This window comes from Meleagris gallopavo, chromosome 3 (assembly GCF_905368555.1).
Source record: "Meleagris gallopavo chromosome 3, MGAL_WU_HG_1.1, whole genome shotgun sequence".
Taxonomy (NCBI): domain Eukaryota; kingdom Metazoa; phylum Chordata; class Aves; order Galliformes; family Phasianidae; genus Meleagris; species Meleagris gallopavo.
Window position 1 is genome coordinate 75,551,955 of NC_139406.1, and position 14,899 is coordinate 75,566,853.

A 14,899-nucleotide genomic window follows, 5' to 3' on the forward strand; every position below is an offset into this window, starting at 1 on the left:
ATGATAGATGACAGAACAAAAGTAATTTCTAGATGTCTTGCCAAAGGATTATGCAGAATATTACTTCAGAAGCCAATGAGATATTTTTAAATTAAAACACCTAAAAAGAAGATTATTTGCAGTGGACAGAAAGTTCAGGTTCTGCTTCCCCCTATCTGTGCTGTCACTGCACTGCACTGGGTGTGCTGGTTTGATTATTACATTGAAAATGGGAAAAAAAAAAAGGAAATATTAAAGTGAGAATAGACCACAGAAAGTATTGATGAGACTGCTGAGCTATATCCTGATATTATATGTATTGCTTTCAAGGCCTCAGAAGCAGAAAAGAGCCTTACTTTTTACACTGTTGGGAAAAGCAAACAAACAAGCAAAAAACGAAACAAAAAACCTAGCTCTCCTAGTCTTTTCATTTCACTGATATTATTAATGGGCTACTAGAATTATTAATTATTTTTTGATTAAGATCTAGGAAACATTGCAAATAACCACTGCTGGTCTACTTTTCTGTGTCTTAGATTTTGAGATATAACCTCAATGAACAGGAATCTTCAGTGGTTCCTCAGTGCTAGGTGACTGCTGCAATGTGAGGACACTGTCTTCATTCTTTTGACTGACACCAACATCTGGTCCTGTAGGTTTGTCTTCCAGTATAATCTGCAGATGTGATTGAAAACCACTACTTTTAGTAATGGAATAGATGTTATGTTTCAGGAGCTTAAGTTAGTTTATTGCAGGATATAATATAATCTTCCTGTTACTTTATTTCCAAAATAAATGTGAGTAACCGCTTATCTCATTACCTTTAGAATGCAATGCAAGATGTCTTCCCTTCCTATATAATTTCTGCTTATGATGTGGAGGAAAGAAATCCACCACTTTATATCTGAGGAGTGTGTAAGCCAAGATACAACACAGATTAGTCGATGTGGTTTTTTACCTTTTTTTTTTTTTTTTAACAACTGAGTTGCTCAGATACACAATGACCTTGACAGAGAGCTAAAGAAACTAAAATTAAGCATCTAATTAAAATTGCACTTCTCATGTTTTCTTACTGTCAATTTTTGATTAATATTTACAGCTTTACTAAAGTTTCCCCAAATACAGTGTTGATATTGTGTATGTTAATATACACCTTTCTAATCTGGCAAACCAGTGCATACCTTTCTGGTGTGCGTAATTTGAAGCACACACAATTCTTAATTTGGCTGACAGCCACAAGATATTCTGAAGAAAAGAGAAGAGCAGTTCGCAAGGACATGGTGATAGATTCCCAGTGGTACCACCATTTCACTACTAAATGAGTAAGCTGCCTTTGCAGCTGCTTCTGATGAGAACAACTTAATACCTTGAGAAGTCCCTTCTGGCTCATCCTCCCCTACATTTGGGGACTGAAGACCCGCGTTTTATTGGAAAAACTGGTCCTGTATCACAGCTTTAATATGCAAGTCATACTTGTTGCTGTCTAAAATGGAAGTGTCCAAAGCACTTTAAGCCACTTCTCTTCCAGTGTAGACATGGTTTTCAGCCCAGTCCTGTAAAAAAGCAGTATGTTTTTGTCAACAGTTTACGGGCTGGTTCGGCTTGGTTCCGTGACTAGAAGGGCGGAGGGATCCGCGGATCCGCGCCCCCAGAAAAGGAAAATAGGGGACCCCGAAATAATTGAAAACAGCGGCAACAATCTGAGGTGAAACAAACTAATTTACTAAATATGGTATTAGCAGAATATAAGGAGAGAGAGAGAGAGTGTGAAATTGAAGGTGGATCGGTCTCACCACAACGCTGAGATGAGAAGTGCAGTCCAGAGAAGTGCAGGCAGAGAAGCGCAAGTGAAGCAGCGCAGGCAAAGAAGAGAACATCAGGTGACCTTGCCGGGAGTTATATCTCCTTGCTGACCGCAAAGCCCCCTGGGGAAATGTAGCTCTTCTTCTCCTTCGGACAGGCACCCGGAACTTGAGCATCAGCAGTCAAACCCCCAGTGCATTACATGATGTTATGATGTGGAATACTGATAACCAAAAATCATAAAACCATGACAGTTTTTCATGTCAAAGTTTTTATAATCTATCTTCTACAGAAAAGTGTGTAAACTCAGAAGGAGGGAATAAAGTTTGTAGAGGTGGGAGGATCACACTAGAAATGCCAAACGTTATTATAGTTTTTAAAGAAATGTGAATTTCACTTCTGTTTCTTCATGGCTTTGTTTATAGTTGTAGGATAAAATTATTATTATTATTTGTGTGTGTGTGTGTGTGTGTGTGTGTGTGTGTGTGTGTGGAGAAGATAAGCACATGTGCAAGGAGAAGGCTGAAATCTAATCCTTCCAAATGAAATCTTGCAGTCTCAAGGAAGATTTAATAAAAGACAGTAACAGATTTTTGGATTGAGGTTGCAGATCCAGCTGAAATGATAAGCTACATTTAAGTGGTTTATTAAATATATTTGATCATTTTGATAGACTCATATTAGTGTTTTATGGTTTTATCTTGATCTGTAAGAATCTGTAATGATCTACTATGAAAATATCAAATGTTTTCTCAAAAATTTATAAAAATTGAAAGAGGTAAAGTTTAAAATGTAAGATATAGAGAAAATTTTCAGTTTGTAGTTGATACTGTAAGACTGCTGGATTTTTTTTTTTTCTTCCCCCCCCCCCCCAATATTTACAGTGCTTTTGCTATTAAATTGGCTCCTGGCAGGCTAGGTAGCAGGCTACCAGCTGGCACTGGTTGGTTGCCCATGCTGTGTAATCATCAGTGGTTGATAAACTTCAGAATGAAAGGCGAAGAAAAATTAATTGATTCAATAAAGTAGCTAATATTTCTTATAATTTTTGGAGGAGGGAATGTGATCAAGATACATGAAATGGAAATCCATACAAAACCAGTCAAATTGTTTAAATATTCAAATATGCCTTACTGTAACAAGGAAGCAGTGTAATGTACTGAAATCAGCAATGGAACAGCTGTGTTTTAAAGGACAGTACTTTGAATGTCACTTGACAATTTGCTTTCAATTAGAAGTAATTTACAGGAAGATGCCCACAAGCTAATCTTTACAGGATAATTAAGTTCCATTTTCTTTACTTTTAATTAAAAAGCAGAAAAGATTTAGCTGATCCATAAAAAATGTTCTGTTTAAACATTCATCAGACTTCACACTTTTTTTTTTTTTTTTTTTTTTTTTTTGTTATTTGTTGTAGCAGATGTTATCAAAACTGCAGTCTGCTCTGTTTTAAACCCGGTTTATTTGGTAAGAGAAACATGAGTTGCAATAGGCGTGTACAGCTGAGGTATGATCATTTAGCTTCTCCGTATTTGAATAGCTTTAAAATGATATCCGTATTCTGAGCATTAATCTTGCCCTCTCCTCCATCGTGTGAAGTTGTGGTAAAGGAAAGCAAAGCAGCTGAGCAGCTCTGTGGATGTTAATAGTATTTTCCTCCTGTTTCTCTTACTAATTTCCCAGTGCCATTAAAATATGAAATAATGCAAAGATGAAACCAAGTATGTTTGCCATGATACTTACATGTTAGCAAAGTTATCTGCATGACTTTACAGTTAATGAAGAAATGATGAGGTTCCTTTGCTGATTTAACGTTACATTTTAAGCGAAAAAAAGTGCCATGTATGATGCCTAAACATCCATGTGCATATAATGGAATGAGTATGTGGCCAGTTCTTAAGGACAGAAGATGTATCTGTTTCTCCCAGATATTTCCTCAACATCTGTGTTGATTTTAAGCAGAGAAATCTACTTCTAGATTTTAAATCTGTCCTATTTAAGCAAAATCAGGCAGTGGAAGAAATTACACATTAATTATACTTTTAAATTGATGGCAGAATGCACGCTGTAGAAACAAACAAAAAACTTGCATATAAAACAAAAGTTCCAATACTTTTCTGAAGTTTGAGATCTAATCAACTGTTCGTTTACAGTGGCCCCAGTTACTTCAGTGGGCAGGTGATGATTTATACCGGTATGAAACAGGGCCATGATGTTAAGAAAAAAAAAAAAAAAAAACAGAATCCTTTTATTGTACCTGAAATACACTTCAAGAATGCTTAACTCATAACTGGCCAATTACTTTTGAACTGAGAATCAAACATACAGTCATAGAATATTTTATGTTTGAAGGAACCTTCACAGGTCATCTACTCCCACTTCCTGCTCAAATCAGAACCAGTTTCACTCAGGTTCCCAGTTAAATTTTAAGTATCTCCAAGGGTGGAGATTCTGCAACCTCTGTGAGCAATCAGTTCTGCAGATTGACTCCTTTTCACTGTCAGGTTTTTCCTAGTATTTAAACAAAGCTTTCTTTGCTGTGTCCATTGCCTCCTGTCCTATTCTCTTAGGAACTTTACTGAGAAATGAGGCTTTGTCTCCTCTTATACTACTCAGATTGATATTTGAAGACTTCAGGAAAAAAACTCATTCTAAAATCGAACATTTCTGGTTGCTTGACCTTGCTTTGCTCTGTCTTCCTGGCAATCTTGTAGGTCTATGTAAAACTCACTTCGATATGTGTGTGTCACACTTGTACTAGGGAGCCCCAGACTGGATATAGTACTTTAGATGCATTATTGTCATTACTAACAGAACAGAATAACCACTTCCTTTAGCCTGCTGGCTAGGCTCTTGCTCACATCCTAGGATATGTCTGGCCTTCATGGTTGCAGTGGTGTGCTGAAGTTTAATGCTCTCCTCGTCCAGCAGGAACTTGGAATACTTTTTAGCAAAGCTGTGTTTCAGAAAATTGTCCCCAGCTTTTACTGGTGGATGAGATTAATTTGTTCAAATGCAGACTCTCATTTTTGCCTTAGCAACTTCATGATGTTTCTTGAAAACCCACTTCTTCAGGTTGCCCTGAAGTGTGTCTCAGCAGCGCCTACCAATTTGATGTCATTTGCAAGTTTGCATTCTGTCCTGTTGTTCAGAGCAATGATGAAGACATTGAGACATACTGTCTTCTAAGGGATACTTCTAATAAATGGACTCCCACTGAATTTGATGCTAGTAACAGTTCCCCCTTAAACCTGGTGGTCCAGCCAGTTTTCATTCTCTGTGAAAGACCACTAATGCAACCTGTATATTACAAAGTGAATACTGTGAACACGTTAAGTCTTGGAAATAAAATTAGTGTATGTATAAAATCTTCCCAATCTTATATTAGTATTATGATATTCAAATACAGTGAACTATTCTGTGTAGCAGTTGTTGAATTAAATGATCCTAGTTAAAAGTTCTAGATTTTATATTAATAAATTGATTGAGAAATGCTTATGGATTTAAACACATTATCTTTCTAAATAGGCCTTGGCATGATTAAAAACATGACAGAAGAGTTTTTGGCGAAGCTGAGAGCCATTAAGCTAGTCTTTAAAGAACATAAAGCCATTTCTCAGACATCGTTCTCAAGCTGATTTTTTAAAAAGTTTAAGGTTCAGACAAGTCTCCTGCTTGGAGCAATTCTCTTGCTTAACTTTTTAAACCATGCTAATCTTAGCTAAACTTCTGTTTGTACTCAGTTGACCAAATATGCATTTGTAGGAAACATTTAATATAAGGTATTTAAATGATTATCAACAGTTCTAGCTGCTTTCTAAAACTGTAACACGTTGCCCTTTAAAATTTCTTCATGACAACGTTTAAAGGAAGAAGGAAATAAAAAAGTAATTTCCTATTGAAATTCATGTATTTTTGTGTGGCTTTTTTTAAAGTCTGTTTGTTTTAATTAAAAAAAAAAAAAGGAAAAATGAAGATACTACTATTAGTCACGTTTAAAAATAAAAAAAATATGGTGGAAATATATTCAAGCATGCTTGCACATGGAAGATTCATGTCATATTCAGTTAAATAGATAGATGATCCAGGGACACTTATTGTGGGAGTCCTTAGCTATCAAATTGGCAGTCAAGATAAGGTAATTGTTTAGGTACCTCTATAGGAACGGAAAAAATTATTTGGGGGGGCATTTGTTCTTTCAACTTTGCATCCTAATTCAATGGTTACTTTAAACTGACATGTTACTGATAAAGAAAGTGATCGTCTCTCTTTTGACTATTATTCCATGTGAAGCACAAACATTTCTGTCCATAAAGCGAACTGGGGGAAAGAACTGATCCAAGTGAAGGCCACTTTTGTTCTCCACTCTTTGTAGTTCAATTTTAATTCAAATCAATTTCTTTATGTAGTTCACCTGATCGCTGCGCAAATACTTTTGCTAATCCAACAAGGAAGGCAGGGTAGGGTGGTACAGGCTCATCTGGGAATGCAGCCTGCTGGTGTTGGCATAAGGAGATAATAATACTACACAACTAGACAGCTGTTTTCGGATGAAATCACTTTGTGATACTTAAGAAATATGCTCTGCTTTATTTAAAGGAGTAGGTAGTGAGATGTGATTGGTATAGCAAATATATTGGTTGCTCATTGTTTATAGTAGTACTGCAAAAGGCTGAATGTTATCAGTCTTGAAGGAGAATTTTGTAAGAGATACAGCTGCAGTATTTTTTTCTTACGTGCCTTTGAGCCTCTTTACATATGTATAAACTTATAGAAGAAAACTTTTTGTGGATACTTTTCTTAAAGATATTCTGAATTATTTATTTATTCATGAGTGAAGAATACAGGCTCAGGCTCAGAGTTGTGAGAGGAATCATATTCTTTAAATATTTCCTGTAGAAAGATAGAACACCATTAGACACCATTACCATACTAATTGTCTTTTATTTATTTCTTTTTAAAATTTAAATAAAATTCCATAGCCTTATCATGTTCGACTGTATAGAAAATGTGATTAAGTCAGTCCAGCAGTATAGTAATGTATTCATGCTACATTTGATTACTTTTTAGTAACTGGATAACATAAACGAATCTAACGCTATAGGGGAATCAGTCAGAGTCTCAAGAAGCGTATATTTGAAATACATACTTGTTCCTTTAATAGTGTGGACATAATTTGAGTTGAAGTGTTCCCGATCACTTCATTAGTGAAATTCATACTATTTGCTTTGATGTGCAGGGAAATCATGATAATTTGCAGAGATATAAACAAGACAATAAAATCTTTTACTGCTTTGACTGCAGGAAGTTGAAGATAATTTATTTTAGATACTTAATTTTTACTCAGAGGTATAAAAATTGCATTGATGTGCCACTGAAATGTCATTATGTGATGACATTTTAGCATTATGACTGTAGCATAATTGCCTACACTTCTCTGCAGTGCAAGTTTCTCATTTTAAAAATGTTTTGGATATTTTGAGAGTGATTTGCAATTACAGTCTTGTAAATATTCTCAAATCAGGGACAAAATATTTCAATTTTTCTTTCACGTAAATGTGAGCTCAACTACTCTTTAATGCAGAGTTTCATATTTCTACTGCTTTACTTCCAAATGTCAATTTTGTGTCTGAAGTTTTAAGGCATTGGTCCTTCTTGTGTTTCATTATGAGGGTCATGTGTTCTTACGTAATTGAAGAAAAATGATGAGAAAAAATACTGAAATACTTACTCATAAAATAACTTCTTATCCTTTTGTTAAATAGGCTTCATGTTGCATTTTAAATTTATGGCACAAACTGTTTGGAAGAATGACTTCTCTACTTTAGAGTGGGAGGAGGAAAGGGTGCTAATGGAATTCAGACAAGCAGTAATTAGTAAGCCAATAAATAGGACAATTTAATAAATGATTTATAGCAATAAGGAGTAAGATGCATAACAAATAATTACGTGATTTTTGTGCTTAATTTATGAGCAGAAATCCAAGGTGTAGGCAGGGGAAGGTGTTTATAAAAGTATTACCTTAGGTGTAATATTTTTATAAATTCTAATAGCTAATAATGTTTAGTAGTTAAAATTATTCTCTGGCACAGAGACTCAATATTTATTATCCTAAAAATCCTATTTCACAAAAACAAATATAGTTTATCTTAAGCATTGATAAATGTGCAGGTTTGATTTGCAGTAACCATTTAATGAATTCGTGAGAATCCAGAAAGCTGAGGAATGATTGGAAAGATTTTACGGTAATAGTTATCTCTTCTGTGTAAATTCAGCCATTTCACCTTAGCCTCGGTTTTCTTTAGAAATTTCTATGAATGCACAAAAGCAATCAGAAAATTTTTGTGTATGCATGAAGAATGGGGAACTGACACAAGAAAAGGGACAAAAAGAACCTCCTTAAGGAAGTGGCGCAGTCTGCATGTTGCTGAAGGAAATGCAATATAACGTAATGGAAAGACAGGAGAATTGTAGGGGGAAACTGCAGTTCATTTTCTTCAGTTCTATAGACAGTTGGTATTGCTTCTCATTCCTAAGCTGTAACTAAAAATGTACCTCAAAATAATTTTATTAGTATAGTTATTACGGTATTTTTGCCCAAGGGAGAGAAAAGATGCTCCTATAGAGTACATACCTACATGTGCTTTGGTCATTTTCTTCAACGCTCTCTGAATGAGCAGTCTGAATGTCTGAAGAGCAGTTTTATATAACCAAGTTAGTAAGGCTTTTTAGGGAAGCAAGTGGTCTTACCTAATGTTAACCATTTAAAAAGTACAGAATTAGCCAGTTTAAGCTTTCCTTAACAGTAGTGGTGTTGGGCACTTTCTGGGATCTGAACTCTGCCCCTATAATGTAGTTGTTAAACAAAAAATTAATTGGTTGTATCCAAAAGAAAGCGGGTTATATTAGGCAGCTGACCTTTAGATGTTTGTAGTTAAGCAATATGAATTCATCTTTTACGTAATAGTTGAGCATATATTTTAGAACAGAAATAAGGATAATTGGGTACTGGTAGTATGTAACACTATATATAATTTCTAAAAACTATCATGAACCTTCCCCACTTTAAAATTATTTATATCTTTTTGTAATATTTGGAAATAAATGAGAAAACATTACAACACAAAACTGAAATGTAATCTCTGAAAAGAGGTAAATATAAATGGTGAAATGGTAATGCTTTTAATATTCTGAAATATTTTTGGTTTATTGCTATTGTAGTGCAATGTTTCTCTGTTTATTTTAGTGTCTAGTAAAGATATTCATGTTGCCTCTCCACAGATACTAAAAGGCGTATGAAAGCTCTTCTAGGCTTTTTGGAAATATACATATTTAAATCACATTAACATAACATACAGAAATATAATGCAATATGTATATATACGCATTCTAAAGGAAGAGTTATACTGAGTTCAGAATATCCAATTTCAAAGGAGTAGTACTCTTGATCTTCTCTTTTTTGAATGTGAGAGCAAAAAAGGAATTTATTTTATTTATGTAGAACCTTTCATTACTGTCAAAAACCTTGAGGCTCTACATAAGAAAATAAAATCAAATTGATAACATGAATACAAAATATAAAACAAAGTCCTCAAAAATTTTAAATGGGAAAAAAATTCAAAGGAAATTGAATATATACACACCTTGTAAATTGTAGAAAGAAATTGATGTTTTTAAAAGAAGTGAAATTAAATGCAAAGGAACAAAAGGTCTCAGTACTTCAGTACATTTCCCTCAGCAGCCATTCTATGCAGTGACAAAGTTCCACAGAGATGAGTAGTGCCTAAATGGTTATATCCATCAGAACTCAATGGAAGATCCACTCTTGCTTGTACTTAAGGTCATGTATCCGAAGGCTTTAAAATAAATCAGAAAGGGATTCATGGTGTCACTGTGTTATTTTTAAACATACCCTTAAAAGAATGGAAGGTAGACATCCTATGATGTTAGTAGCCACAAACAGCATTAAAATATCCATTTAATGTTTTTCTGAAATTTGGGCTCCCCAGTGGCTGCGCAGAATTCTACTATTTAGAATGCATTTCACAACAATCAACACAACATAGGGCTGTATAGTACGTAGTACAGAGTGTGTCAGAATATCACATAAGAATTTACACACTGAGTTTGCTTAAATAGTCATCCAGATGATTAATTAGGTAATTGGTGAATAAGCAAGTATAAAGAGCTAATAGCAATTATACTTAAAACACAGAAAACCCTTTCTCCTCCTGAAAGGTACAAACCTGCAGACTTTTTATTGCAGGAAAGTATTCAACTGCTGGTGATAGAGATGCCTCTGTACTAAATCTTATGCCCTACCTTATAGTACAATGTGAGACACAAGATATGTTTGTTTTAGTCTTAGGTGGTCATACATTTCATTTCTCTCTTACTTTGGCAGTAGTATTCATCCCAATGTACCATTTCATAATTGGGCAAAATGTTTTTATCTTGTGGTTCTGGCTAGGATGACAACTGTATTTTTCCAAGATTTGCTGTCACTTACACTAGGTGTACCCAGGTCTGGCTATTTCTCTGGTGGAATATTTGGCTAAGAAGTCATAATTCTTAGTCATAAGAGATTACCTATTCATCCATGTCAAGATGGAGGCAGTCCTCAGAATGTGCAAAAGAAAAAAAAAATAGAGAATAGACTAATGTTACTACAATTTTAAGGAGTTCAGAATGCTTGGCAGAAATGTTGAGGGTCATTATTTTCAATGTGAGAGCCCAAATGCTGTGGAAGTGCCACAATTGCCCTGGATTTCCTTTTTGATCTGCATCTTTTGTGTTTGAATTTGACTTTCTGTCCAGACGCTGACAGATGCCTTTAACACGACTTGTTAGGACTTATAAATCTCACCAGCTAGGTGTAATTGGTTTAAAAGTCAGGGGCTTGGCTGTGAACCTGAAGTCCAAAAGAACTGACTAGCTTGAGACCATGTTTCTTATGGTTGAGTGAGTTTTGTCCTAGGGAGACCTAATTGGAGTGATCAGAACAGTCAGGAAGTGCAATTGCAGTTCAGCAATGTCAGTGACTGTAGATCTAGCGTTCTTGGACCACTTCTCCCTGGTCTGTGTTTAGTAGAATAGTTGTAGTTTTGATTTAGATTCCATCTTTGTAGATTGCTAGTGACTTAAGCTGATTTTCAGCAGTAAATCCAAACTTACTAACTTGTTTATGAATGTACTTCCTTTTCTTCTGCTAACAGCCAAGTATGACTGTACAAGCTTTCACAAATTTATCTTTGCAGACTCCTCTCTTTTGTTTGACACTTTCTTTAGAGTATTTGAAATTTAACCAAAAATACTAAAGCCAAAAATGTACTGTAAGATGGTTATTCTGCAGATTATTGCATGTTCTGTGTTAATGGCACATCTTTTATAAAAGGAGAAATAATGTCATCATCAAATACATTTTTAAAGTGAGCCAGTATACCTTTTGATTGGACAGGCAAGTACTAACTCCAGTAGTTTGATCTTATCTGAATCCTAAATAGTTTCTACCTTCTCTTTCACGTGTCACTCCCATTCAAATTTTTTCTTTATATTTTATGGTTAGAAAGATCTGCTGTTGTACAGGAATCATGTTTTATTCTCAATTTCACATTACGGTGTATTTTGTTTTATATAAAGTTGATAAGTTTCATTAGGATAAAAGATGCTGTGTATTTTGAATCATCTGTGAAAAAGAGTTACCTTCATCTTTAAAGTGGAAGACTGAGAACACAGTTTGGGCTGGAAGTTGCGTACAGATTACTTATTAGATGAAAAATAATGTTGCTTAAACATTGTGTGGAAGAATATGTTTGGTGACTAGAATCTCCCGTTTGGGATTCTCAGCACCACCAGTATATTCTCTTTTAAAGCAAGGTTAAACCTCATGATCCAAAGGAAATGGACTAGTTAATTCCCATGTTAAAGGTAGAGATATTCCGTAGTATTTCCAGTTGAAAATCTAGATTTTTATTTTAAAATTAAAGGAGATATAAAGAAAATATTGCTTTACAGTCTCCTTGTATGTTTTAAACTCTCAGTTTAAATACTTAGGTTACATCTACTACGTTTTGATATGTGTGTAGAAGATTTATAAGTTTTCAGACAAAACAAACAAAACAAAACAAAGCCACAACAAAGCAGAATAAAACAATGTATCTTGAAAATGGGAATTGGGTAGATTTGCATGCAGTCATTTTTGGGGAGGATAATTATCTCCAGTAAGTAGTATTTTTATTGGTAAAGACTAGAAAAAGTGAGGTTTTGGCACCACAATGTTTTATTAATGAGATGTTTTTCTGCTCTGTGATGAGACTTGCAGTGGATGACACTTCTACCTGGTGGGTGCTCAGTACATAAATTTGCAGGCAGGCAGGGAAGTCTTCTCCCACTGTTTTTATGCCTGTCTATTAAGTTGAAAATTGAGGCATACAGATTGTTTACTTTAAAAATAAATTCAAAATCTGTTTTCCTTAATACATATTATATATTTTGCTATCTGGTGATAAAAATTGTAATCTGCTGATAACAGAATAATAGTTAAAAATCAGCTTATCAGACTATGAGATACTAAAATTACTGCTTTATGATGAAAATCAGTGAAATAAACCTTAACTGTAAACTGGATAATCTGTTGCCGTAGTTTTATGTAGTGATACTACGGAAGTTTGGTCACAGTTTTTCTTAAAGCAAAGCTTCAGAAAAAGTCCAGAGGTTGGAATTTGGAGCAGCTACAGCTTCTGTTCCTGGCTTAATTGTAACTTAGTTGATTAGCAAGTACTTAGTGACAGGCAGTACATTTCCATAGGTTGATGTTGCAGGGCTTGCCTATCAAACACAAATGACCTAGAGGGCTAGTACCTGACTGCTTTCTCTGACAGCATTTGTAGACAGGCTTTATTGCAGATTACAGCCCTTCACTTTTAGAATTTAACAAGCAGCTGTGGGCCTAATCGTGAAGCTGAGTAGAGACAAGGGACAAATGCTTGTAATCCAAAGTAGTGATTCCTGTCCTGTCACAGAAGCCGAAATGCCATTTACACACCAGCCTTGAAAGCTCTGTCCAGTTCCCATGATGTTTGTTCTGTTTTTCACTTTCATGAATGAATTATAATTTTCTCTAGGATATTTGTAAACTGCTCTGTTGTGTGAGGAGAGATAATGAAGAGCTGTAATATTAATGGTGAGACAGTGATTATGACAAACCTGCCTTTATTCTTAGCTGAAGAAAAATGGTAAAACGATTGTATCTTCACATCAGGTAAACTCTGTTGAACAACAGAGAAGAAGTGAAACTTGCTGATTCCAAGATTGCTGAATAATCAGCCAGGAATATGTGTTTCATTATGACGTGATCTTATTATTAGTTGATATCTTTCCTGATGGTCAGCCTGATTTTTTTCTTACTGTGATGTAAACAAAAAGCTATCGAGAGCATCTGAAGTCATTGGAAATACTTATATCTGATTGCACTAAATCTGAGTGTTTATAGGGTAAGTCAGATACGTAATTCAGTGGACACTTTAAAACTTCGGGAAATACCATCCAGCCATAAATACACTCTACTACTATTTCTGAGATTGGTGAATGAGCATATAGTTGAACAATGTCCATTTTTCTAACTTCATTATAGTTTATAGCTTTTAGTGTGCTTTGTTCCTATTACGAAATATTTTATAGCTGAAGCTGGAAAGTAAGAGTAACTCTTTGGATTTCTCTAACATGTCATCCAATGTCAAAGTACTTAAAAACATTATTTGATCAAAACTTGCTGTGTGAGTGGTAAGGACTCTTTCTGAAGTGAAAGATCACTTAGGTAGCAAAAGAGTTGTTTGCAGAAAGGTTACAAGCACAGATATCACTCCAGAAGTGTTCCTTCTATGAAGCCTTTCAATATGTTCTGTGCCTGCCAAGTTTCCTATGGATTGAGACCTCATTCTTTTTCTTTTAATTGTTTTAAATCATTTGCAGCATTTACAATGTGGTGCAAGTATTATCAGTAGATAGTTCCGTGTAAAGACTGAAGAAAATTAAGACTGTTCACTGCAGATACCAGGTATAGACGTCACAGTTTTAAAAATGTGGGTGTCCATCTCAGCAGGTTACTCTGAGTACCTCTGTCAAATGTTTGAGTTTCTTTCCCAACTTCCAGACTGCAGGGAGACTTGTCTTCTTCAGATGGTGATAAATTATTTTTCAAAGTTAGGTTGGAGAAAGCCAGGGGTACCTGGGAAGTAGCACAACAACACTTTGAGCTCTATGGAGGTGTCATGAGGCTTAAATCAGGTTCCCCACACTGTCCTTCACATGTTTCGAGTCCTGAGTGTAGTTCTTAGAGGAATCTGTCTGTCCTTGATCAACATGCAGGCCCCCGGTATCCCATGACATTTCCAATCTTGGTTAAAATTTGGTCACCCTTGAATCGTTTTTTACTTTTTTTGAAATGTGATCACTGAAACTGAGGCGTTGTTTTACATCACTGGACTTTCTGCTGTTCTACAGAGCTAACTGTCTTATATCTAGTTTTACACTTCATGCTTTGTTTATCTGCCTTCAGTAAATGATTTCCCTTGGCAATATCTTATCCTTAAATCATATTTGTAGTATCTCAGTAGTGTATGTTGTACCCACTGGAGCACACTCAGTAGTAATGTCTTCATGATGCTTTCTAATGTCTTGTCATCAAATTGTACATCCATCTTGTGCTTAAAGATAAACAGATAGAATTGCAGTAATCCAAAGAGCACAGCCACAGCTCTTCTGCGTAAGAGTAGCTCTGAGAACACTGCCTTTCTATGTCTCTCACGACCTTAATATTAAATCCTATGAGCTTTGGATCAATCATACTTAAAACCTACACCAAGAATTCTCCTTTAGCTCTGTAAGGTCATTGTAGAACTGATCTGTAAGATGCAGCTGATTTTTCAAAAGTGTAGCACGTTGTGTGCTTCTGTGTGGTACTAGTTAGTTAGCTTACTGTAGGGAATGATTACATTTCAAGGAAGGGAAATTATGATGGATGTATTTCAGTGAACATTTAGTGTTTCAATAAAACATTCCAACATTTCAGAATTTGGAGTAGGCGTTCTGACTCTGGAAATCATACACTGAAATATAT

General features: G+C 35.1%; 1 protein-coding gene across 3 annotated transcripts in view; it reads left to right on the top strand.

Moving 5' to 3' along the window:
• The window catches only part of ZFPM2 (zinc finger protein, FOG family member 2), a 305,941-nt gene that overhangs the window by 24,816 nt on the left and 266,226 nt on the right, over nucleotides 1-14,899 (top strand). The window lies entirely within an intron of this gene.